The 27,177-nt window shown below is 44.5% G+C and overlaps 1 protein-coding gene across 3 annotated transcripts in view; it reads left to right on the top strand.

The window, feature by feature from the left end:
* Positions 1–27,177, top strand: part of LOC139996156 (caveolin-3) — a 162,539-nt gene that overhangs the window by 64,063 nt on the left and 71,299 nt on the right. Inside the window, exon 1 of one of the 3 annotated variants that reach the window (XM_072020321.1) lies at positions 7,748–7,868. The exons of the other annotated variants lie outside the window; for them this stretch is intronic. The gene's annotated coding sequence lies outside the window, so the exon portion shown is untranslated. Of the gene's footprint in view, positions 1–7,747; positions 7,869–27,177 lie in introns of those variants that run through there. 3 annotated transcript variants of the gene reach the window in all.

Genomic DNA, 27,177 nt, shown 5'->3' with positions numbered 1-27,177 from the left:
GTCGGTCGACTGCCTTTCCAGCCACCTACGTGCACTCTACCAGCCGCAGTACCGAGCATCGAGAATGCGATTATGCAACTAGCTGCACCGCCTGCCTCTCTTATATCAGAAGATGCGACCGCTGTTGACTCTCTAGGCTACCGCTCACGTCGCGTATCTACTTGAGAATCGACCGAGACGCTCGAGTATTAAGAATGCATACAATGATACGGGAGTAGGGTAGTTACGTAATTCGCAGGTTTCGAGGTTTCTCATCAGATAGAGAAGCTTCCAATTGCTGTAAATTGCAAATACAGTAATTATAATTCAACTATAACTTAAACAAGAGAGGAATTCGTAGATTTTGACGAAACTATTCGGCTATAAGCGCAAAAAGATGTCAAGGTCGCGTATCTTTGACGATTTTTAACAAAGAATCCGGGTGACCGATACCGAGAGACAACCTATTATATATACGATATATCGTTTAACGACCTATAACCGGATGATCTTTGAATGGCATTGACGATAAAGGCCAGCACGCAGTGATGCAACGGTCGAATTTGAAATAAACAAACCTTATTGATGGGTTAGCGTCCATTATATAACGACGGTTGAACGATCCCGAGGCGATGCGAGAATTTTGCGTAATTCACGGAGGATTTTGCGTCTACAAGAACAGCGCGAAAACATTCACATAAACGAGTGCGTATTTAATGACGAACTACGCCTGGATACTGTTGAGAATTATTCTAAAATATTCCATGTTTAACAGAATTTCCGAAAAAAAAGAAAAAAAAAAAAGCAGGGAAAAGATTAAATCTCGTCGATGTGCTTCATTTAATATATTCTCAGTGTGGTCATCTCCTGGTCAATTACGCGGCTGTAAATGTACAAATTTTTTTCTCCGGTATATCCTGATCGTCGAGCCAAACGAGCTCGTTTCCGCCTCTCCGACAATAATCGGTCACGTTGCTTTTATTTGCAATTTGATAAACGATATTTGCGACCGCTAATTTCGGAGACATCGAGATACGAATCTCTCGCCGGGTGCGGCGGTCGGGGGGACACCGAAATAAACTGCGCGCGTACGCCTATGTCTGGGAATCTTGCTCCCGACTATCGCTGTCGCTATCGTCTCGTTCGCGACGTCAGACCGGATTAAGTCCCGTGCAATTAATCAACGTTATTTGGTTATCTGTCGGAGTAAGCCGAAGATCCGGCTTGTTTCTTCCAATAAACGCGGCGATTGCGTGTATTACGCAATCACGCGAAACGACGAGCAAGGGGTATGATTACAGTGGATGCTCGTTTCGACGAACTGTCGTTCTTACAGGCATGTCGGAACAATCAGACGCTAGCTTAATTTTATTATTCGAATTATTAAGTAAACGCAGAAGGAATAATTAACGAGCCGATATCCCCCTTTTTGAATAAACGAAGTTCTAACATGCATACGTAGGTTTTTATAGGAGCATGTGCGTTTCAGTGTTTAAATATTTTACTCGTTAGAATACGCATGCACTGGAACGATAACCTAACCGTTTTCACTGTCACGACGAAATTCGTCGAAGAATCGATGGACGACGCCTAATGACCGTTGCTCGTCGACCTAGACGTATACGCAAGGTCATGCGGCCACTGCTCCAATGGTATTATAACCTCAACCTTCTCGTCCCCTCCTTCGACGATTGCCACCCCTCTGTCCTCTTTCGATGCGTTTTCTCCTCTCTTCGTCCCGTGGCGCGCTCCGTTCGCCCGTTCGTCCGCGTTCGCATGTGCGAACGCGCCCTAAGCGCCTACGTGTCGCGTCCGTCTCTACTTCTTCCTCCGGCTCTCCACCTCCCCCGCCTGATGCGTTCATCCACTACCTCCAGTTTGCACGCTTCCCTTCGTTTTCCTTCACTCCCTCCAACTCGCCCTCCTCTTACACCCGCCGCCCCACCATCGTGCGGTCGCTGTCACCGTGCACGAGTATTCGTGAACCCTACGAACCGAGTACCGGGAATGCAACCGATTATGCAACTAGTTGCGCTGCTAGCTTCTTGTGTCATAGGGAGCTCTCTACGCGTTCACCCTGCCTGCTCGAGCACGGATTCACGCTCCGTGGCTTTTTCCCTCCGACCACGCTTCTTGTCCTGGTTTACAGGGTCACGCGAAGAGTCGTGGTTACGGATTTTTAAAAGGTTTCGCGCACATCCAAGATTGAGATTGGCTGCGTTTTTGTATAATTTATGACTTAATTTTCTTACGTATTAGGCCAAATAATTGTTTAGCTTTCTATCATATCTATTTAACTTGATGTGAAAGTGAATCACCGGTAGCGAAACGAATAACCTAAGCCACAGGCAGTCGGTTATAGTGGTGAAAAGTTGACTCGTGCGACTAGATCTACCGGACCTGTGCGCCGTACGATCGTAGGCACGTGAATCTCTGCCGACTAGCTAGTCGAGAATACCGCAATGATGTAACCAGTTTCTAGGCTTTCGTGTCACTCGTTGCCAGCTGTCATGGGAAACTACGGCACACGCGTGCGGCCACGTAACCGGCCGCCAAGTGAATCACCCGATTTCACGCAAACCTGTAATATCAAGTGTCGTCTTTATGCGAGTCGTTTATTTATGCACTCGTCCAAAGGCTGCGTGCCACCGCGATCACGGCGCGTAATCAACGACAATTGCAAGTGCCCACCTCGTCCTTGGCGTCTTTCTCGCACGACGCGACGGTGCAACAAAACGATCGTATCGCGCAAAAACCATTCGTTCGAGTACCCGATCCACGGTTTGTCTGTGAACGACCGATCGTTGAAGGGCGTCGGAAAAAAAACTCCCACTCCAAGGAGTTTATCCAACAACTATTCTCGATGAACGCGTTGTTCACGAATATGACTATCTTTCGCGAGAACACGTTCGTTCATCTGTTTTCATGCACGTGTATGCAAGGGAACAAAGCTGCAGGAAACGTTTCACCTGTGAATACTACGCCAATATTTGCCGTATTTTCCTCGCTTATTCTTAGAAGAGAAATCGTAAAAGATACACACACTCGTGTCTGTAAGTCATTGGACATTTGCTGATTTCAAATATAAGTATTAATAAAAGCGGGCTGTAATAATATCTTTAAATCATAATACCTCCATGCAATTTAGCGTTACACACAATGTTGTCATTCTGTAGTAAGTTCTTCATTAATCCGCAAGTAATCTATAAATTATAAAGGTTCTATCCCTTGTGTCGTATTTTAACGCAATAGCCAAGGATTGTAAATGTAAAGATTAGGTGCTCGAATAGCCGCGGTTGGCAGTGTACTACATCCACTTGTGCCTATGCAAGTGTATTAACTGACAATAAGAATTCCTTGACTTATAAACGTCCGAAGGGTATGAAAAAGCGATAGAATCGAAAGAAGTGACCTTGAGGGAACTCCGGTTCTGTTCACTGTATACGCTTCGCATAAACTTCATAAACCATCCATAACGTGACCCTGAAGCAGCTCCCTCGTTATCCAGAGCGTAACAACGCGTTAGCACTGTTATCTCGTCCGAAGTGCCTTGGTTACGTGCAAAGAGGGTTGTTGGAGCCGAGTCGAAAACAACCGTTGACTCTTACGCAACCAGAGACGAGTGTGCGCGCAATGGGGCAACGCGTTCAAGGCCACTGGGGTGAACACACCGCGATATCTGTCCTCGCCGTCGATTCGTCCGATTCCTGGAATGCTCTTTTGCGCGTTGCTCGTCGTTTTCCCTCGATCAGCCTCGGCTGGGGCCAGGCGGTCACGACACGTATCGACCATCCGCGATCAGGTATTCCCGTAACCCTGGATCGTGTCCACCCACGCGCAGATCGGCGCTCTTTGTCTCTGGAAAATTGCCCGGGCGACCGTGACGCGAGTTCTCAGCGGAGCGAGCAGGGGAATCGATGCGATCTTGAAGCGGTAGCGAACGCGATAGCGTCCCATAAACGCAACCCTGGACAAGAGAAACGTGCTCGTAAAACTAGAGCGCTCATGAACAGGGGTATCTCTGGTTCTGGATGAAACGTTTTTCTTCCGTTGGCTCTGAAAATCTGTGATTTTATTTCACATAAAATCTTGAAGTCGTAGTTGGGACTAGGTGTTCTGTTTTTGTGGATAATAAGACGAAAGGTAGTATGAAACTGTCTCGATTCGATTGGAAATAATTACATGCGTGGAAATAGTAAATTCACCTTGCATTATCTAAGTAGCGAACTGTATCTTCGTGAGTTGAAGCGAACAGTTTTAAACATATTTACATTTCTAAAAAAAGATTTCTCCCTTAGAAGAGATGTATTATGCCTGTAATAAATCTAGCCATCTTACCCCTAACCTATCGAATTCTTTCTCACCTAGCAAATCCGACAAACCCAGAAACCCAACAACCCGATAACCCATCAGACCGGCCAGGCAACTTCCACCCTCCGTATCATCCATCAAAGAAAACCTTCCTTCTCAACGCATCGAGCATCCTATCAAGCCTAGAGAAACCACCCTCCTTCAGCTTTCTCAAAGACCAACTCGCGACCCGGACGAACGCACAGAGAGGCGGCTTGTCCCCGGTTTCGGGGACGAAGACCGCGGCGAAAGCAGAAACGGAGGCGGCGGAGGCGGTGACTACTAGTGCAGCGATCGAGCTTGTCGACGTCGGGCGGTGGGGTGCGAGTAGTGGGGCGTCGACGCGGTGGGAGGGGTCGGGCGGCGGACGCCCTTGAGCGACGGGCAATGCACCGTGCGAGGTTCAAGGCAGAGCGGCGGTTGCCGTCGCGCCGCCGCCGCCTCCGCGCCCCTCCCGCCCCCCGATGCACGTTACGCTCCATCCTCGCGATTCTAACCCCACCTCGCTCGCCACCTTCCTGCTCCGCTGCATCGCTCTTCGCCTCGCCTCCTCTCTTTTCCCTCACGGTTTTCGCCGTGCCACGCTCTCTCCCCTCGACACTGCCTCGACTTGCCGCCAAGTCCATCTTCCTCCAGTTCTTTCCTTCGACTAGATTCGCTCTCCGTCTGTATTTACAGGGAGATGCTCCTTTTTTCCCGCCCTTGGCCCCGCTAGCCTTTCACCCTCCATCCTCGCCCCCTTGGATCTTGACCCATTTTTCTCGCGGAATTTGGAGACTCGGCGCGTCGAATTTTCGGACAGTGGAATGCGATGGGAATGGTTCTTCTAATGGATTTTGGAATATTACGTGATCCATGTTTACGGAGCTGGAAGTCACGACTGATTTAAAATTCAAGAGCTGTTTATGGCAAGGTGTTTACAATGTTCGTACAGCGGCTCGCTAAAAGTATTTGAACTCTCACCATAGGAAACTTTTGTGTATATATTTTGCGCGCTGTACGAAACGTTTGAAACGTTGAAATTAAACAAAAATTAGTACACAGCACGAATAAGCGTTAAAGATTTTTATAATATCTGCGAAATATCTATACGTACTGGTATTGAATAGCTTGTAATTCCTGCATATATATGTGTAAATCTGGATTTCTTTTAAATTTCAACAATATGATCGCGATAGTCGGGTCTCGTTGCACATCCACTGAAATTTCAAAATATTTCGTATAATACACGCGACGTACAAATGTTCGAGTATTTTCGCGAGCCACTGCATTTAAACTGGATCGAGTTCTGTATTTCAGAAACTAGTCTGCTAGAAATCTCGCTAGTCGAAACAATCGTAAGCGTAGTACATACATGCACTATGTTTGGAGCGCAACGAGCGACCAAAAACGTCCCGCGGGACGTGTATAAATAGCCGAACGCATCGCGAAAGAGGCTCATTAAAATGCGGCCGCATCATCGGCACAGCGAGCATAATACAGCGAAAAGTTGCACGTGCGTAACCTTCTCCCCTTGCCTCGTTGCACCGATGCTTCTCGTCGCTCACGACCGATGCCCTCGAAAAAAATACACGGCTGAAGGTTACGCACCGGGGAAGAAACGGGAGGGAAGGAATGCGTTGGAACTGGAAGAAAGAGGGAAGAAACGGCAGCGACCCTCCTCCTCCATCTTCTTCTTCCACTCTCTTTTTCGTTCTCCCTTTCCTCTCGTTTCCTTTTCGTTCCGTTACGGTCACTGATTTTTTATTGGGAGAAGAAATCGGCTGAACTCGACGAAATTGCTGAAACTGCAACGTGAGCTGTTTGGAGAGAGGTGTTTTTCCGCGAGGATTAGGCGAACGTGTTTCACGACGCATCGCGATGACGCAGGCGAACGCCGAAATCGAGGTTCCGTCACGTTGCGGCAATGTGACCGGGAACGAGGCTCTTCACCGGGTCACCGACTCACGTTTCCAGCGTAGGACCTCGAAATAGAACGATTATTCGACTCTCGGTCCGCCCGATGCAGATCTTGCTCTTTGTACCAAGAGCCGCGATCGATGCCTCGCTTTCCAACGTTTGAGATCTTTCGCGTTGTTTTCGAAATGGCTGCAGCGCAAGTGACGAGGGCGATCGCTTGACATTTAAAGATCCTCGGGTCGTTCGATGGGGACAGAGGTTTGTTGTATTTACAATGGAATTTACGTAGCTCCGAGTATTCGACTCGCGATATCCAAGAGATGTATCGATCTTTCGCCACCTTCCAGCTTTTCAGACATTTTCAGTTCGATAAGGCTACAAAGTTTTAGATACCTCGAAGATCGAAATCCCCATGCATCATAGAAGGATCGGTATAAAATTTGGAAATTTATAAACATCTACACACCACATGTTACGTTATCGTCTTACTGCAAACTATACGTTACTTGTACGTAATTATTACAGACTCTCTCGGATTATTTACTAATTTTACTTATTAAAATCCGATGTTGTGAGATTGCCAGGTTGGTGAAACCTCTAAAGAATTAAAGTTCTTCAATTATGGATTTAATTACGTACCGCGGAATTCCTACACTATGTTAAAAAAGTTCTAACGATGCTCAATTCTTTATTTCTATCTCCATCACACCCCATTTACCCAAGCTATTACAACCATTAGCCAGTCACCAAATAAAAGGCATGCAGCAATAAGAAAACAGCTCTAATATTATATATATCCCAAGAGAAGGATAGGAATCGTATGTTTCATATTTAAACTTGCAAAAGTTTATTGCTACAAATATTGATTGACTATAAATTTATTTTTAATAGAATAGCCATTTTTAATAGCCATTTACAGAATAATTTGATTTCGATCGACTTTGACTTGGTTTTCGATGATTTATTCAAATTAGTGGAATGTGGAGCTGCATCCTTATCGCAGCAACTGCTTCGTAGCCTAAACGCAGCCAACATCTCCGCGTATTGAAACGAAGCCGAACTGATGCAAGGGCCAGCGATTCGACGAAGGTGGCGAATATTTCTAGCGGCGCGGCGCGACGCGGCGTCGCGGTTGGTTGAAGGTCGAAATCGTAATCCCTGTTTCCCCGTGGGCCGGTTTCAAGTTCACGGCTCCGGCACGCGAAGGAACACGCGGAGGAGTGGCTGGTCGCCGGCCTGGGGAATTCGTCATCGAAATTTCTGGAAGGCGGAGGAGAGAGGAAGAGAGACGGAGAAACCGCGATGTTTCCGAGGCCGGGGCTGCGGAGAGCTCGTTGGCCCGGCTCGTCCGGTCTATGACTCAGGAATGACCCTCGTTGAACCGGCGCGAGCGGAGAAGAGCGGTGCGAAGCCGAAACGCGGCGTTGCGGCCGCGCGACTCGCCGCCGCGCCATGCCGCGCCGGACCGGGGCGAAATTCGCCGCGCGTTTTTAGCCACGGCCGACCCGAAAATATCGCGCGTTGTCGGCTTCGAACCACCCTCTTTACCTCTCCTGTGCCTGTCTCTGGTAGTCTTTTTCGCTTGGATACAAAGTCGAAAAACGATGGTTTGAACCGTTAAATTTTCCTTGGCGCCTCTGGTAAGTACGCTCGTTGTATAGTTCATGATGGATCCTTTTGTTCACGGCTACTCGAGAATTCTGGGCACTTCGAATCGATCCTCAAACTAAACCGAACTGACGTGTTTCGCTGTAATTGCTTTGTGATTAGTGTTCACTCGCGCAGCTCGATAATCTGCAGTTTAGATGCTTTATTTCCCTTAAGCGTCTTAATATTTATGAATATACGTAATACCGATTGATTTTACGAAATCAAGAACAAGGAATGCAGGAAACGACAAAAATACCTGACGGTTGGTTAACGCAATAAAGTCTGAGCTAGTTAACACGACGCTGTCCTTTGTTTGATGTCAAAAGAATTTCCGACATTACATCTTATTCGGTACTGAGATATAAAAGTTGTCGAATAGATTATACCGAGCGGCGACCTCATTGGGCTATTTGTTTACAGATTACATATATTTTACAGAGTAGGGCAGATAGCACAGTACACATCTTGTGAACGAATACGAGAACTCGCTACAATTCCTGAACGTGTACAGAAAAATCATTCAGAAATCGCTGGTTATCAGGTTGATAGAAGTGTGACCAGATAATACTCGATCGTTTCACTGGCGGATGAGAGCAGCGTTTATGAACCGCCGTGTTCCTCTAAAGTGAAACAGTGTAAATTCGGCTTATCGCTCGACTTATCGGTGCCAGGCCGAAAAATCGATCGAGCGGGGAACGTTTGCTCGTCATCGACCAGTTCGTGGCGTTTAAGGGCCAATGCGATTCGCCACGGTAAAACTGCGATCCCGCGCAAGGAAATTTGAAATACGACTTTCCAAGTCTTTTATTTTCGTCTCCAGCGGCGACGTAGCTCCAATCCCTGCCTTCGAAATCTCGAATTTCAAATCGAAAGTCCGTTGCACCCGCCTAAACTTAACTCTTTGCTGCCTGCGTCACTTCCGGCCGATCCGACATTTTTCCCGAAATTTCACGCAATGCGTTCCACGTGCGCCCCCTTCTCGAATTTGTTCGCGCAATTGATGGGTTCGCGACTAAAAAAGTAATTAGGCTGGTAATTACTACAAACAAGAAAAAATATATATAACATAATATCATATGTAACATATACATGTAACATCCGCAGTATTATACAATACGTCGAATGTTTCGTTTAAAAAAGTCGGATACTTTTCTCCGATTTTTCGAACGAAACTTCAGGGCATCGATGTGTCTTTTCCTTTGGAAGAAAAAGTAAAGATCGACGAGGACCGCTTTCTGTTACGATCCCTTCGATTCTCCATTCTCTCTTTTTTCTTTCTCTCTTTCTCTGTTTCCTATGAAAAACGGACTTCTCATTCACGTTATCGCGTTAGGCGAGCGAGCAATAAGGTTGTACGGGCAACCAATTATCCGAGTCGTCGATACGAGCACTAGTTCACCGCGTAATTGTAAATAATAACAATAACCGCGGCAATGTGATGAAGCAATATCGTTCGCGTTCAGAGAGCTCGACGCACCGCGCGGCGTATTTCGACTCGCGGCGCGGCGTTTCGTAACTTGTAAAGAAAAGGTTAGCTAAATGTCTGCAGAGATTATTGCAACGGATTAGATTGTCTTGCACAACGGTCTATCGGTGTAATAAACGAATTTTTTCGCGGTCATTACGCGGCGAACGTATCGCGTCAGCTTCCCTGACAGTCAAAGATACGACCGGCCGAGTGTCGTAACATATCCGTCGTAATGCCGGATCTCGCCGCGGAATTAAGGCCTCCGCACAGTTGAATGAAGATATTCCACGGGCCCGAACGACCCGCCGATAAACGTGCCAACCATTTTTCCATTTCAATAGCTGTGCTGTTTGCTCGTGTCGATCGATACTTTCGCCGCACACGCCTACGCATTTGTTAATTCGTTTGAGTAACTGGAGCAATTAAAATTGATTGGTTGGGGACAGTTTGAAAGACCCCTTTGAAGTTTCTATTTTTCAAACTTCCGAGAATCGAATCTTGGGGAATCGTGTATCAGCCTTTGAGAAATCAAACCGAGAAAGAGATGGCACAAATAATCGTTAGTTCCAGGAATTGAAAATAAAATATTCGTAACGTCGTCATTGTTTCGTAATGCTTAATTTACGGTCCTGACCAGCGTTCTGTTTCTCAACAGTTCGCTGCCGTCTGAAAGCTGAAACTCCTTTGATTCGTGTCGACAAATCGATTCTTGATTAACGAAAAGTCTCTTATCGTTGTCTATTTCGAAAAGTGGGACGAATAAATCTCATGCAACGCAATTGTCTCATCGTCGAGAGATCGATCTTCGAATCAATTTTTGGTTCAACTTACGGATTAACCTGCCTGGTCGACCCTTTACTTCCGTCTATATCGAAAGCTCAGACGAACAAATTTCAACTATAGAAAGAAATAGCTGTTGCACCGTTGAAGGACCGTTACGTCATCGACTGGTCCACAAAGCGGATGATGGGTCTGGTCGACGAATCACCGTAGAGCGGACGAGGGTAACGCGCAGTGTGCGTGGGCCTTTAAGCGCGTTAAGCCCGAACGCGAACGAAGGTGTACCCTGTATCCGAGCGGGCAGGGAAGCCGTTAATTCTTGTGCTTTGACATTAGCGACATGCTTGCTTGCCTCGCTGGTGTACTTTATTTTGCAGTCGGTAAATCGTAAAACGTTAAGGCGACCGGCCACGCCGAGACATCGTTCCGTCGCTACTAGCACCTATGTATCACGTTATTCCCCTGTGCTTGTATCCCGCGACGCGGCACGCTGCTTCTGTGCCCGCGAAATTAATGGCTTTATCTCCGGAACGCACTGGGATCGTTCGCCACGGGATGAACGGGCGACGTTTAAAAATCCAGGGTCAGGCCTCGACAGTTTCGTCGTCTCGTTTCGATGCCTGTCGACTCGACGCGCACTCTCCAGACGTTTCCTTGAATATTTCTGCGGTTCTAGGAATCTCCGAGGTCTTCACAGTCTCGGCGTTGCTATATCCAACGAAATTTTTAGATACTTTTTTCAGATACTTTGGAAATTTTTAATCCTCCTTTCATCCAATCCTTCAAAGCCTTCAAACGCTTCACATCTTTCAAGTTTTTCGGCATTTCCAGAGATTAAAGATTTCTCAGACATTTCAAGCCTTAAAAACTTCGATCTGTCTTTCACGTCGCACATTAACAAAATTACCAGCGCTGCTTTCAAGACCTTTGCTTTCATTTATAGAACGTCCAAGTTTAGCAAGAAAACTAATACTTTTAGATTGCTATATCGTGCGCTGGTCAGGCCTCATTTCGAGTACCGATCTATTATCTGGTCGCTTTATCATCGCTATCTTGTTAATATGATTGAAGGTATTCAGCATAGATTTCTACGCTCAACTGCTCGCGTTTCTGGTTATCCCATGTGGAAGACTCTAATTATTTTTCAATCTTAGACGTTTGAACGTCGTCCTCTAATGCTAGATATACTTTTTGCTCATAAAATGCTTAATGGAATTATAAATAAGCCCGATATTTCGTCGCAATTTCATCTATGTATATCTCGGCCGCCGATTAGACTCCGTCCTTTTCTAAAACAGGAATTACACCGCACCTCGTATGATCGACATAACTGTACTAATAGGTCGATCGCAAGCGCGAATCGTTACTGCGAAGAAATTAACTTTTTCTGTTCGTCCTACATCTCCTGACGCAGTTAATTTTCTGCTCTTTCGAGATAAACTTTTTCCTCTATCGTAACGATCGATGTGTACTATAGCGTGGTAGCCTGTAAATAAACAAAGAGATAATAATCTTTATCTAACTTTTATCCAAGTAGGTAAAAACTTTTCAAACCTTTTAAGTCTTTTAGATCTTTTAAAGCTACCAGAGGTTTCGGACAAGGTAAACTTTTTAGGCTTGTTAAATTTTTTGGGCGTTTCAGTCGTAGAAAACTTTTTAGACTTGCCGGATTTTCAGAGTGTTCGGGCAGTTTAGAACGTTTAAAGTATACACTCGGGGAATTTATAACGTTTCAATTTGGAAAATGATTAATTTAGAATTCTTTCGTAATCGAATCGATTGTACGATCACAAAGTACTAAATCGGACATTGTAAATTATGAAACCGTTAAAACATTGCGATAAACAGACATGTAATTGCCACGATGTTACCAAGTAACATCGGGAAGAACGATTACTTGTACGCAGGAGAAATACCAGTATTTCATATTCAATGCAATCGTTTTGTTAATTTCGCCGATAAAAACATTAACGTGTTTAATATTCGTGGACATTTTGAGCGAGATTCTCTTTGTTCGACACGAACGACCGTTTAATGATTTTTAATCGCAACATCGACGAAGGTTGTTGGAAATTCGAATGACAATTCCCGAGTCACGCATGTCAGCACGCGCTCGTGCGCGCGTTGAATCGTTCGGTTTGCCAAACGACGAATTAAATTCGGCCGTTGGCCAAGGGAGTTGTATAACGGAATTAATAATCCGCTTGGGTGACACTTCCCGGAGCGAAGCGATAAAACGTTATTATCATAATTACTCGCCCTCCTCCGAGGACGTGTATCCGCATTTTAAGTGCAATTAAATTAATTAGCCGACGTTATGTATGCCAGACGCTTTCCCTCTTTTTCTCATCCTGTATTTCGAACACAACGTTCGTTATTCAAATCTGCTGAATGCAGATTCGAGCATCGCGACTCTTTTATTCGAATGATTCGTTTCCGTCCTACTCCTTTGTGATTCTTGGACGATGAACCGGTTACGTTTCGCAAAATCGCGCATCCTTAGAACGTTTACGCGTTAGCGTGACGATCAACGATCACACGATCGCATTGTCTTCTCACCTTCGCCGTTTAGTCGCTACTTACGTGACAGGACTTATTGCGTGCACGGCTGTTGTGCGTGGTAACAAAGAAAATGCAAGCGGAAACGCGGCCGCGCGCGCATAATCGAATATGCCCCTTCGCGAGCCCTGTCTTTCGATCGCGAAATCGAACTCACGCTACGCTTCGGCGTACGTCTTAGAAAGCTATTCTTGCGTAACGATTACGGGGCTTGCAAACGAACCGCGCTTAATTAGCTCGTCTTCGACGGTGCAACGATCGAATCGATCCTCGTTAGCGCGAAGTCGCGCGGTTTTTCGCTCGAGCGTGCTCGATGACGCAGCTAGATCCGCCAAGTGCGCCATTCGTTTTTGCCACGAGACTCGTTAATCTTCTTCAAAGATTCTAAAACTTTGCTCGATATCAACAGATCTAAAAGCTGCGTAAATCTCTACTGTCGACTCGTATTACTTTCCTTCGCGACGGAATAATGCAAAAAGCGCCGGAGAGCGACGCGGGACAGCTGTTGAGCGAGATTAGATCGTCTTCTCGCTTCTCGATGCGACCTCGTCTTTCGCAACATTCCAAGAGAATATCGGTATCGGAATTTTTACATTTTATTGCATATATATATATATTTATGCGAAACCCAATGAACCGAATTATCCTTTCCGATGTAACATCTGCTACGTTAAATCAAAGTCAGCTTAGAGACGAATGTATTCTCGGTTGCACCGCGTATGGGGACTGGTTACGAGCGCTCAAGGATCCCCGAAGGTTCCGTTCTTCTTTGAACCAAATTATACGTCGATCAGAGGGAAAGCTCTTGGCCGTGGAATCGAAGAGAAATTCCTCGGTTCGCGAAACGGCCAGATTTAGTTTCGTCAGCATAGAAAAAGACAGAGAAGGATCGCGTTGCGGGGAAGAAGCAGGAGGACTCGGTTCGAAGAACGACGAAGAGGGTAATCGGCTGGAGAGAAAGGAAGACGGAGCGGGGCTGGTGCACCGTGGAGGCAGATGCGAGCGAGCTTTATTGGGAGCGTCTGGCTCGACTGCAGTTTGGCCGTCCGTGACTACGAGACTTCGAAGGTCCCTGGAACGTTGACCATTTGGCTCTTAAAGGACTCTCTGCCCGTCAAGGTCACCTATTGAGTCCGTCCACTTCTTCCCTTTCCTCTATGCGTTCGCTCCTCCTGCCCGCAGACCGATGATCCGATCCTGGCGCGTTTTGTCCTCGAAACGACCGATTCCACCGGAATTCTTCGAAAGGCGATCGACACCGAGGAAAACACGCTGCACAGAAAATATTTATACGTAGCGATCGACCGTTTTGGTCTCAGGCTACGACGTTGCGTCATTCGGACGTGTTTTTGGAATCACCGATTGGAGATCTAAATTTTCCAAAATAAACTAAGTCGTTTATTCTCGGATACTTCCAAATTTGTATGTGACCCTTCTTTCACCCCCTTCTAAGGATGTATATTCTTGTTCGTACGTCTCGCACGAAACGCGACAATTGACCCAGATTGTCAGGAAATTTTAGATTCGTGCAAGATAACGGTCTAAAATATACAACAAAGTTTGTCAGGAATTGTTTCCAAGAGTTATAGGAAAACAACGAATAAACGATCGTGCGTTGACATTGGAATACGTTGAAATAGATGGAACCCTCTGTCCGACGAATCTCTTTAGATTCTATTTCTTTAATCGTGGTCCACGAACGACGATGATTCAAGTTCCTAATTTTTCTTCTATTAGGTGTTCCAATACTTGGAAAACAAAGTTGCAGATTGCGTCGCTGAATCGATAATGATGGGCTCGTTCTACAAGCGTAACAAGCACCTCCTGTAAACACTCTTCCCATCTGTTTGGCATAGAGTTTTCGCGCGACAGAGAAAGATCGACTGGTTCGCGTGCACCGTCATCGCGAGACGCGTTGCACTTATTGTTAGCATCTCACCAGCCGATGAGTGGTGCACACATAGCCTCGTCCTTGAACATTTTTTCACGAATACGCCGTTCGATCGGAATCGAGTGGCCGTCGAGCTGCTACGCACGCCACCGCGCGCGGTGCGGCTCGGTGCGGCTCGGCGCGGCACGCTGATTGTGTCCTCGGAAAGGAGATGTAATAAAGATAATTATATTCGAGCGCAGGCGCGGGTCTGACGTCAGTAACGTTTGTCGATTACACTGCTGCGTGTAACGCAATTTCAATGATTCTCTCCTTTCTTTATTTCTTCTCCCTTGACTATCGTGTCTCTCGACGTACTCTTGTTCAGGATCCTCTCCTCTCTATCGTCCGTTTTGCGCGCGTTGTTGCGACAAAAACTCGACGGGGGTTGGGATCGATGAATCACCGGGCGATCGCCAACGGATGTAAAAAAGAATTACGTCGACGTTGATGCCACTCGAGACAACCGAGGAAAATATCTTTCTGCTAGCCGGGGTTATCCGCGGCCAACAAATATCCGCGTGCGATTAAAAGTACAGTACACTGCGATCGATATCTCTGCGTTTTTTTCTGTCATTTTCCACCGAATCGTATTTTTCTATCGTTAGAAGATATTTTAAATTCGAGGATTTAAAGCGGAGATCGCTCGAGTAGGGTTAACGCGTATTTGAAACTCGTAGACAATTTCTTTTCATTTCGTAGGTAATTCGTTCGGTGTTTCACTATCCTGAAATTTACCTGGTCCACGTTTATCTAGACTTGAGATTTCATTTCTATTTTCTTATCTCGATATAAGTAACAAAGAACGGAAGACAGAAGCATCGAATCAAAGTCGAATGCTTTGTCTGACATAGTGGCAACGCAGAAAAGCTGCAGTTGGCCAGCGTGCAGTTTGCGTTGCTAATAACCGAAGGCCAAGTCAAACGCGAGTCGATGACTCCTTTCTTTCTTTCTTTCTTTCTTTCTTTCTTTCACGTTCCCAGCTGCCTTGCCTGTGCCATACCGGGCTTCGTCGATCCAGGGTCGGGACGATACCATACTCGATTTTTTTTTGACATGACCTCGCGGATCACACAGCCGCGGGTTCAGGGTCATCATTGGAAAAGAATCGACTCGCAAAATACTGGCCGAGTTGCTGACCAAGGAAAGCCAATCGTGTCTTTTTGCGCAGAGGTATTACCGTCGAGTCTTGTCGGAAGTCTTAATAGTCTTAAATAATCGATCTCATTCCTGTTTGCGTCATTTAACTCTAGAGCTATTAGGTATATTACATAGCGTTAAAAAATAAGCGTTTCGAAACCTGTTAATTTTACAGATTTGATAATTTTAACTGTTATTCATCGTCTACCTAACGCCTGTTTGGTGGAGTGAATATACCTACGAAGTTACTGCGCAAAAGTCTGAAAAAGGTCGATAGAAAAATAATAAAAAAAGGAACGCATAATCGCATCGCTCATATATAACTGCAAGAATCGAAATTACGAATCTGTCGAAGCAAGTTCCGAAACGCGCGGTCCGATTCGGCACGTCTGATTCTACTCGTCGTGACGCGACGCAACGCAAGTCTCGACGCAATTTAGGTGTCATCATCACGCGTCGAACAACGCTACACGCGATTCGCTGACTGGCCAAATTCACAAACAACGCGCACGTGCACGTGGCTGCGCACGCGATCACGACAGAGCATCGTTCGAGACGACGCTCGATAGAGCAAAATACAGTATATTTCGACATCCGTGCAAGGTCACGGTTGTTGCGTTCAACGACGCGACACGACGTCTGAAAATAAGACCGAAATCCCTGATCCAAGGATCCAGTTATCGAAGCCGCACTATATACTCTTTCCAACGACCGCGAGATCGTTTATACGCAAGCGCGCTCCACGATACACGTCGTCCTTTGAGTTAGACTCAAAGGGATGATTTCATCTCGTCAGACAGGAAGCAGAAACGATCCTGCAAGAAAAACGACGATCACCGCGCCTCAATGCACATTTACGATATCGTGATATCGTTAGCCCTTAAACTCGATTTCAGAAATGAATACCCTGGTCTGGCCATAAAACACGGTCCATCGTGGAATCAGGTCTCGTTTCCTCTTATGATCGCTTACAATCCTCCTCCGTCTCACCTAATCACCCGGGCCGATCCAAGTTAGGTGGACGCAGGTAGATCGTTTCCAATTAAGAACTCTGTCTGCCAACAGGATGGAGTTTGGACGACGGTTTCGTAACGTTCAAACAAAACCGTACGACGACGAGTGGTGTGCATACCACTGACGTGAGGCCATGCGAAGGTAGAAGGGGTTGATCGAGAGGAAAAAAAAAAAAAGAAAAACAAAGAGGCAGACGGAGCGGACTAGTTAGCGCTATCGGAAGGTCTCGTAGGGTAGGAAGGGAGGTGGAAGGGAGGTGGGCTCTTACGGAAAGGGATTCGCGGTTTTTGTGGTGGGGCTCGAGGGACGGAATAGCCGGGAGGCGGCTGGTGGGAGCAGAAAGGGGGAACGAAGAGCGGGGTGAGTTGAGTGCAGCAGCAGCAGCAGCAGCAGCAGCAGCAGCAGCAGCAGCAGCAGCGGCAGCAACGATGCAATTAGGCGAGTTATGCAGAATGACGTCACACTTCGAGCCGGGGTAACTGTGCTGAGTCAAGGACAGCCTGTCCAAGGCTCTCCCGCCCAACCCCCTCTCAAACCCTCGCGCGCGATCGCGCCGCCGCCGCGCCTCGCCGTTCTTCCCGCCGCGCTGCAGCCTTTCAGTTCGACGATTTGGCGTCGGACCTGGAAATTGTATACGGCAATCTTCCGATCCGTACTGCCTTTGTATCTGTTTCTTCGTTGTGTTTTGTACGATTGAACTTTCTTCATCCTTGGTTACTGTCCCTCGGTTATTTACGGGAAGTCTCTCACCATAAAACACACAGTCATAGAACTATTTATGATGTAGTTGCGAGACAATGATCGAGTAACGAACAAAGCAATATTTAAACGCAATATAATGTTTTGAAGAAGAAACGCGCATGGTGGTGACTACGTAAATAGAAACATTTTATTTTCACAATTCGCCTCAAATATAGCTATTTACTTTTGTAAAATAATATTATCAATATCTTTTATTAATATCGCGCGTTTCTAATTTGATTATATCAATATATCAATCGCGATTAACTTGGCTCTATGTTTTGTCTATCAAAGATTAATATACTTCATCAAGAATTCCATAGGCGGATCGAAACTGTCGTCACAGTATCGAAACGTCGGTCTTTGACACGGTGATCGAACGATAAGGAGACAAAGGTATCTGAAAATCTTTTTTCCCCGACACCTTGACAGTCGACGCGTTAATCATCCTTCTCCTTTTGTTCTCCTCCCCGTAAACAAAGTGCACCGTGTGCGTCCAGTCATACCACGTCGAATGAAACGAAAACGACGAGACAAGAGAAGAGTGGAAAGAAACCAGGAGAAAGAAAAAGAGCCGTGTAATCCCTGTGAGAGGCCTCGTTAACGGTGGACCGATATCGCTTCCTCCTCGAAAAAGTCGACGACACACGTTTCGATCGCAGTCGATCGTCGAGTTTCCTGCCTGCGCGATTTTAATATTAATCGCGTATCCTTCGACGCGTTGATTTTCGTTTGTAATGACCTTCTCTTCAGTTGCGTTGATCGTTGCGAGTTTAACTAGGTTTACAAGGTCTCCGAGGCGCCGATTCCGGTATCGCGTATTGGCAATTCACTCGAGAGAAAAACCGACGTCGATGAATCGCGTTCGAACGTGACGAGCCCACGCGACGTGTTTTAATTCCACACGAGCGTCGCAATTAACCGAAGCAGGGGGAGGGAGAAAGCGAAAACGAAACGACACTCCACTGGCTTCGCGGCCTGATTACCTTTTTTTCTTCTTAGATTCGACTAAACGAAACGTTTTTGCAAACAATCGCGGCCAGGATGACGGAAAAGAACCGGGCTTGTTTTCAACGAGAGATCGCATCGCCAAAAGGACGTTCAACTTGTTTTTCTCGCAACAACATGGGGCCATTATCGGCGAGCCGCTGTCGCAACGTCGCTTTATTTTGCGTCAGATAAACTTTCTTCTACGTCTTGGATGCGAACGACCAAGCGGACACCGCGAGCGTAAAACACGACCGTAAATCTTTTTAGTCGCCGATAGAACGAAACTACGAATACAACGCGAAAGCTTTTTGATCGTTTCGAGCGGCTGATCGAAAGTCTGATCTTCTCGTAGTCTCAAATAACCGTAATTGCCTGATTTTTGAAACTGTCCAAAGCTTTCAACTGTCTCAGATTTTTCAGATCTTCCGCACTCTATAGATTCGAACTTCTGGCTTCCCGCCCTTTTCGGAGTTTTCGGGTTCTTCAGACCTTTCAAACTTTTCGAGTTTCCCAGATTTTTCAAGACCCCCAAATTCTTCAAACTTCTCACAATTGTTTACATTTTCTAACAAAGTGTCGAGGCGATATGATTCTACATTTCCTGTATGGATATCCATGAAACATTCTAGCTAGAGCAATGAAATTGCTACATATGGTTGTAACTCGATGACCAGAGAAACTGTAGAATCAGTTAAAAGTGCGAATAAAGATATAATTTGCTTTTTGCGAACGTTCAAAGCATAGGATGTAACGCGATTCATCGCGAGGATTCACGGTTTCCGGGAAGTCTCCGACAGTCGATGATAACAAGCTTTCGCGTCGCAATCGAAAATCGAGCGAAACAGCGACGGTTCGACGATCGCAAGTTCTTCCGTTCGCGACGACACGTGGCTGATTCTGTTCCGAGAACGTGACTTGGCAGAGGTTCATCGAACGAGGCTTGTCTGCTTCAAAGGACTCGTTGCATCGTTCACCAAACTCGTCAATGGGACGTATAGCGTGACTGATCGAAACGCACTCGCAATGTAAAGTTTGCGCTATCACACGAGCAAATATACAATCTGCTAGAAAGAAATTCGTCCCAGACACTCGCGAATTTTATAGAACGTTTTGTTCTTATTATAAAGGTGATTACAGATGGTGAACCGTGGATACACGTATTATCTGTTATACATTAACATTCAACGTGAATCGCGAGTTTGTAAATGTTTTTAATGTCAATATGTTCGGTATATCACAGTGACATCATTCGGTGTATATCGTTAAATCTCGATGACAGGTGTAGACATTGCTGTCTTTTTAAACACTCCTGCTCTTCACAAATATCTAAGATTCTAATTTAAAAAGTATCTGTTTGTGGTCAAATTGTAGAGATGTTGGGCGATTTTCTTTCTTACCGTCGAGATATTGGTTCCTTAAAAAATTTATCGGGTCAAGAGACCAACTATGTTCGAACTAGTAGCAGCGAAAATTCATCTTTCTGAACCGACGCCAAGGGATTGCCTCCTGTTCATTGAAAGATTCTTTCGTATAGATTGGACGTTCTCTTATAGATGTTCGTTTGAGTTGATTTTAGGCGACCGTCTCGATCGGATAAAAGGATCGTTCCAAGTATAAATGAATCTATTTCCACCTATAGGATAATCGACGCAGTCTGCTGAGAAAATCGCTGTCGGAGTTTTCTCAGATGGACGATTCAATTAAACATCCCATTGTTTCGCCGTCGCGAGGATCTTGCCATCGTCTTTGTAATCGTTTCTATCCCTCGTTACATCATCTTCCAAGTAATCAGCCTCCGATAGCCAGAGATGCATCTTTATATCGTACCGCTAATCCTGCACTGCGTAGCATTTCAACGTCTGCATCGATGATTATCCCTCTCTATAAATAACGTTCTCGATGACGAGACTAATTGCAGGAGTAAACTTCGTGTCTAACGAGACTTTGCTATTTTCTTTTATATGTACGTACGTACACGCACGAAGAATAAAGAAGAGTCATTTTCTACGATAGACGCTTTGTGTCAAAGTATCCGACTATTTTCATATTAGGATACTTGCTGTTCTCGTACGAAATACGATCTATCGTGGATTATCGGCGAAATGCGTTTGATTATTAGAATGTCGGATTCGTTTACCGTAATTGTCTAGCAAGTAATAGCCTAACGTAATATATCTTATTGGCCAGAAATAAATTAAATTATGAAACGTCGATTAAAATCAGAATACACGATTCTTAGAATCGTTTACGTTGGTATGATAATATGTAAAAAAAAAATATGATAACATGAAAAAAATAAGACATATCGTATTAATTAATATCGTTAATCTAATCATTTAAATCTAAACACTAGATTCTTATAGACTTTGTTAATCGAAGTGAATTATCGTGAAAATATTACATAAAATTGATTCAAAAACAGCATCGAACAATTCTGGGTGAAATCTGTGAGAGATCGCATGGAACTTGGACGAACGGTGAACACCGTTGTTTGCCCTCGCTGATAGTTTTCCTCGCCAGGCGATTTCGCAATAATCAGCGCCGTTATAATCGGCTAATACACGCCGGTACGTCGGAATACTGAAATTCTATGTCATGGACCCAGCCTTGGATTAAGCCTACGATATGTAGCCAACCCAATTATATATTTATTTGCTACGTAATATCGCGCTGGCCCTGATCCGACCGCAGCATGCAACTCTTGTGTAATTGGCATTATGTAACGAAATGGAGTCTAGTAACGACAATCGACGTTAACCGTCAGCCAGCTCCGCATCCGATAAGAATCCCTAATATCGATCCTCGTGCGAAATCCAATCGCAATCTCAACTTAGATCGTGTCTATGTTTTGCCTCTTGCCAAAAGGAGAACAGCAAATCGGTATTTCGAGGAACAGATCATTTTTATTTTCATCTTCCTAAACGCACGCACCAAGAAATATCGGTGTATATATATATATATATGTGCGTGATCGCGTTTCAGATTTTTAGGCGTTTTGCGAAGAACAGAAATTTGGAATTTCGGCCAAGAGATTTTCGCAGGATCGGATAGTTCATCTCCGGTTACGTTGAAAGATAAGTGTTATTTCGAGACGCTTCTAATCATGCCATGGAATTTTGACCACTTCGTAGAAACGCCATTTTCATTGTTATCTCGAGTTTTGTTTGGCCTAATGATTAGATAGTTTGACCATCTCGAATGGTATGCCAGTGATTCGAAAATATTTGAGCAACGTGTTCTAACGTTTTCAGAAACAACTACTATATATGTGAGTGATCGATACAAGGTATACAAAGTGTGATCGAAAGAAGTGGTCAAAGTTTGGTATTAGAAGATCAATATACGAATTACAACATTAATCGTGAAATCGAGGCTAAGTGATAAAACCAAATCTCTCTCATTCGCGTATCAAATATCTATGTGTCGATCGTATTATAAAAGAAATCGTAAAAAATTACTGTATTAATGCGTTAGCCTTACCGAGGACCCTGGCATTCGCATAGCAAATATCAAGAGTTCGCAGATAAGCGCGTCGTGATTAGACTAAAAGTTCGAGGCACAGATTTTTTCTTTTCCACGAAACGCTTGGGAAAAGGGGAGAAGTTTTTGCTTCTTGAGAGATTACAGAAAAAAGCAACGGAAACTCTGCGGATTATTATCAACTTTCACGCGCGTTCGCTTTTTCTCGTCGCGTATACGTATATATTATATCACGTTAATAATTATTGCTGACTTTCCATTTTCGTTATGCGCGATTTCTCAAGATTTAACAGGCAAACATCGCAGATATATTCTACTGGTGCAATCGAGCAAAAATATTATGTAAAGATAGATAACAGAGAAGATTATTAAAAACTCGCAATAAAAAATACAAACCGGAGCGTCCATCCTAAAATACAAATTCCAAGAAACCTAAATTCTTCTCCGATAATCTCAAGCTAATTTATCTTCTACGATACTGATTATCGTTATTCATATTTCCATTCCTCTACACAACCATAAATCAGCCTATCCACCTAGAGACAATGTCGAAGGTGAGCGGACAGATAAGATCGCCGGTGACATTTCTGCCACCGATCGCCTCGCGTTCCATTATACCTCCGCCTCTATCCTCGCGATAACGGTATAACCGACCGTAAAGAGCTACGTATATAGTAGTAGAACGAAAAATTACAGGATTTCAACTCGCCGAGAGGAAAGGGTCCGCGCATGCGGTCTGATCGTGACTCGCGAGAACGGAGTTAGCAAAAAGAACCGCGCAAGGCTGTCGAAGTGCGCGAGGTCAGTGCTGCGAGTGACACAATCGCTCGGCATTGCTCGCGTTCGCGTGCAAGCCAACGACGACGCGTCGAAACGGAATTCGCCTCCCGCGATTATCTACCGCCTTCTGGCCCAGCCGGCCTCGAGACCGATTCCCGATTGCACGTACCGCTCGTGCCACGCCGCGCCGATCCGGTTGCGTAACGCCCTCGGCGATATTTTTGGTAGCAGGAAGCGCACGGTGCCCCGTCAATGCCTCTTGACCCTTTGAACCTCGAGTTTTTTTCCTGCTAGCGTTTCAGCTTCCTTTGAACATGCGGCGAGAGCGATTTGCTCGCTTATCGAAGCAAACGAAGAGATTGATTTGAGTTAGCTTTGAAAATATTTCAGAAATTTATATTTGGGAAGTTTTGGACGATAATTCTACGTATATTTATAACAAGTTGTTGTATTCAATGCGCAAGTATATTCACGATTCACCACAAAATTTGTTTATTCTAATCTTTTTTATCTACGAAGAAAATTATCTGAAATGTACCATATTTCTAAACATTTAATGAGAAATTTACCTGATGAATATTTCGCTTAAAATTAGCCTATATTCGATGAATTACGGATGAGGTATATTATACGTACGTACTTTCCTTTATAGGTTATTGATTATTTGATACATTATAGTATAAAGTACTAATTTATAGTTACACTTAAGCGAAATGTAACGATACGTCCATGTTATAATTACAAAGTGAACAATTCAATAGATGTCTTGTTCGGAAATAACAGGCTCAAGATATAATCTTCAAAATATCTTTACTACGTACTAGCAGATATAGAGCCCGTCATAATCGCGACTATATGTCAAATATGTCTGACGATAGAGGAAATCTCCACTCTCGTGCTCCTCGTAGTTTTCATCGATAACTTCGAAAGCCTTTTCGTTGAATTTCCTGATAATGAGTACGCTGGAAAAATAATTTCAGTAGCGATGAACTTTTTCTGACGATACAATTCCATTCACGTGTTTCTCACGTTATCGTGTTGATCGTACACGACGCGATGCGATCATCATCGAGCAGGAAGAGAATTCCGCGGTCCATGGGATTGTTTCCATTTTCTATCGGCGTTCTTGCAGAAACGTTCTTGAAAAATCTGACGCATCGTTGCTAACCTTCCGCGGGAAACGTTAAGAAAAAAAGAAACGATAGATTTTTCTCGTTTCTGCCGGGTTGGAAGCCCAAGATTGAAATATCGCGCAGGTGGTATTCATTACGGCAATCGTGAGCCAACGGTGACGTGGATCGAAGAAAATTCCGTCATGCTCACGGACGAGCGCGAAGGTCGATGTTTCAGAAAAGAAAACGGAAAAATCAGCGGAGAAGATGTTTGATCTTCCAGTCGATCGTTTTGCGCTCCACTGAATATTACTGCTGCCGTGCTATAGCGACTATAATATTTTTAAGCATACTTTTGAACGCTACATCGATCGACCGAGTGACCAATTGCATAAAGTGTTTTAAAATACGAATTATCAAATAGCAACAAAGCTATTCAACTCTTCGAATTTAATTATTCGAGCAGCGTACTCGTCACGATTAGTTTGTATAATCAAGGCTATGCTGTACTATCGTGGTCGATTGGATGATTTTCGAGTCCCAGTGATAATTCTAAACGTCCCAAGATCACGCATCAAAAATCTGTGGCAGTTTCGATTGAAATGCAATTGGATTGTAATTCCATCGATAAAGAAAGTAGTGCAAGGGCGTTGCATGAGAAATTAACGATATACACGAGCTATATATGTATAAAAGTACCAGTCGTTTACAAAAGAAAGAAGGGAAGTATCTGCAAGTGAAAATATCACGAACGTTTCTCGAAAAAGAAAGAAAAACGGGCAAATTAATCGATGTCGAGGAGGAACAGCCTCGTCGAGCGAACAAATTATCTGGGACCGTTCTCCTTGGCTTGGATCGATGTTTACGCGTTATATCACTGACAATGAGTGTCGGGCGATAACGAACATTACGTATTAATAACTGCTATTATTGTTGCGAGTCGCGCACAGCACATCGCGGTGCCGCAATAAACGATAATTGCAATGACAATCGGTCGCCGTAACTCGTTACGTCACCGATAGAAAAATTCGTTCCCGTGTTTTCCTTTTCGAGTACACCTGGCGAGATGAGTTTATTGGTAACATCGAAGATGCAGACTACATATATATATATATCATTGAGCGGAAACGGGACAGTCAGCCATTTCGCGTCATCAAACGAAAATCATTCCGTTTCCTACGTGGCCAAGAACACGTAAGTCGATTATTCTTTGCGGTTGGTTATCGGCTATACCGTGAGTCAACCGGAAGAATGGTCGCCGTTCTATGTTCCACGTCTTTGTCTGTTTTCGTCCTAGCTTCTTCGAACCTCCGTTAAGTGCGGCAGTTTCGATTTAGTTTCTTTTATTTTTAAATACGTCTGTATGCTGCACTATATGTTCGCAAAATGAAATAATCTGTTCGCGACACAAAATAATATGCTAATCGATATTATGAAACGAAGCTGTTCAATCAGCATATCTGAAATTGCGCAAGAAACGACATTTTGCCGAGTCATCCATAAATTCGTCCGAACTATCGCGGTCCAACACAGTTGGAGTCGTTACAGTTCGTTATTCGGTGGTTACAGTAGTAAGTAAGAAGAAAGCTTTTGGCCAGCTTCCCAACCGGAAGGGGCTGACCAAGTTCGCGGCAGGCTGCTCGAGTATTCTCGACGTTGAATGCGATCGTATCGTATCGTTTGCTCGTGGAATCGAGCGAATAATACGGAATTGGGAAACGTCGATTAGGAATTTCCTGTTACTGTACATGTTCTCGAAACAACTATACAACGTTTCGATTCCAAGAATTATTTGGACGTCGCGTCGTTGAACCAATTTATTCGAGGCGCGCGTTAGTGTGTTCGTGATGCTTTATTCGAGTTTCGAATTAAGAGTAGCCTGGTCTGCGTTGAGCATTCATTTGCAATTCAACGTTGACAATTTTAATAGAGACCTTGATGGTGGCTATTAAAATTTTATGCCATCTGTTGGTGGACTAATTACCCTGCTCCTTTGTCTTAGAAAAGAAAAAAAAAAAGACAGCGTGGAGACGTCAAAACTTTTTACTTTGCACGTTCACGCGCGTTTCAAGTTATCTAAAGTGTTCGTGCCTTATATCCTAAAAACATGCAAATATTTTTCATTATACAATTGCTTATCCTCACTAAGACAAAAAACATGACTTTATATATACGCACTTATTCATTTTTGTTACATCGTTTTAAATGTACTTTAGAGATAGATGAAAGATTTGGAAATTCAACGTGACCAATACTTGTCCGCGAAAGGTCGAAGTACAGAGCCAACGTCCCTTTCGCTTTCTCCGAAACTCTCGATCGTGTCCCATCGACGTTTATCTCGCGTTTATTTCAAGCCATCGGCGCTTCAAGCTTCTTAACGCTCGTCTATTTTACATTCCCTTCCATTCCATGTCCCACTGGTCTACTCACCGGCTAATTCTATTGTTACACAAATACTACGATGGCTATGAGGACGACATAAAAGGAAGTGCGGCGCGCGCGCTGGACGATGGCTATTTCCGGCTCACGGCCAGTTTTTCGATTTTTAGCGCTAGTAATTGGGCCGAGCCCTGTTCGATTCCTTCGCGGTCGGAATTGTCCCGTTCTCCTGCTCCTTTTTTCGTTCCTTCCTTGCGATCCTATCCAAGCATCGTCACCGCATCGACGCGATCACGATTCCCCTGGTTGAAAAAATAGGTGACCGATTCCTTTTCTTTATTCAGCCACGTCGTTTTTGGATCGCCGAGTTCGCGTGTCTCGAATCGTTCACTCTTCGCGGTGCTGCTTCGCAATTTCGTAGCTCGTGTAATCGTCTGGTTACTCAAGAAGCTTCGTAAATGAGCATCGGGTCTTTAAAGCTTATTTGGAATTTGTTCGAAGCTCGCTAATTCCATTGATAACGTTTTCCTTTTTGCAGAAGATACAAGTTCGTCGAAGGTTTTGCTAAGGAATCTTGATCTTTATCTTATGTACCAAATGTTTGAAAACTCGGTATTATATAAAGCGTTATCGTCAAATGGAGGAAACTTCGATATCAAATAAAGTACAGCAGACCCGGTATACCACGGTACTCGTATATTGATCGATGTAAATTTTTTATTAAGCTGTTGCTTCGACATTTGATGTAGGTTATTTCTTTGTATCGATCTGACGCTTTGAGTGGATGAATATGCGTCATTCTTCGTGCTAAAGTCCTTCTCGGAAATATTGATCAGAATATTTCACTTTATCTTCTGTCTTTCACTCTATCTTTATTTTTTAGCGTATTCGCTCTTTATACAGATATGAATTACTCTCGATTGTAT

This window comes from Bombus fervidus, chromosome 17, assembly GCF_041682495.2.
Source record: "Bombus fervidus isolate BK054 chromosome 17, iyBomFerv1, whole genome shotgun sequence".
Taxonomy (NCBI): Eukaryota; Metazoa; Arthropoda; class Insecta; order Hymenoptera; family Apidae; genus Bombus; species Bombus fervidus.
This window is presented reverse-complemented; position numbering and strand designations above follow the sequence as displayed.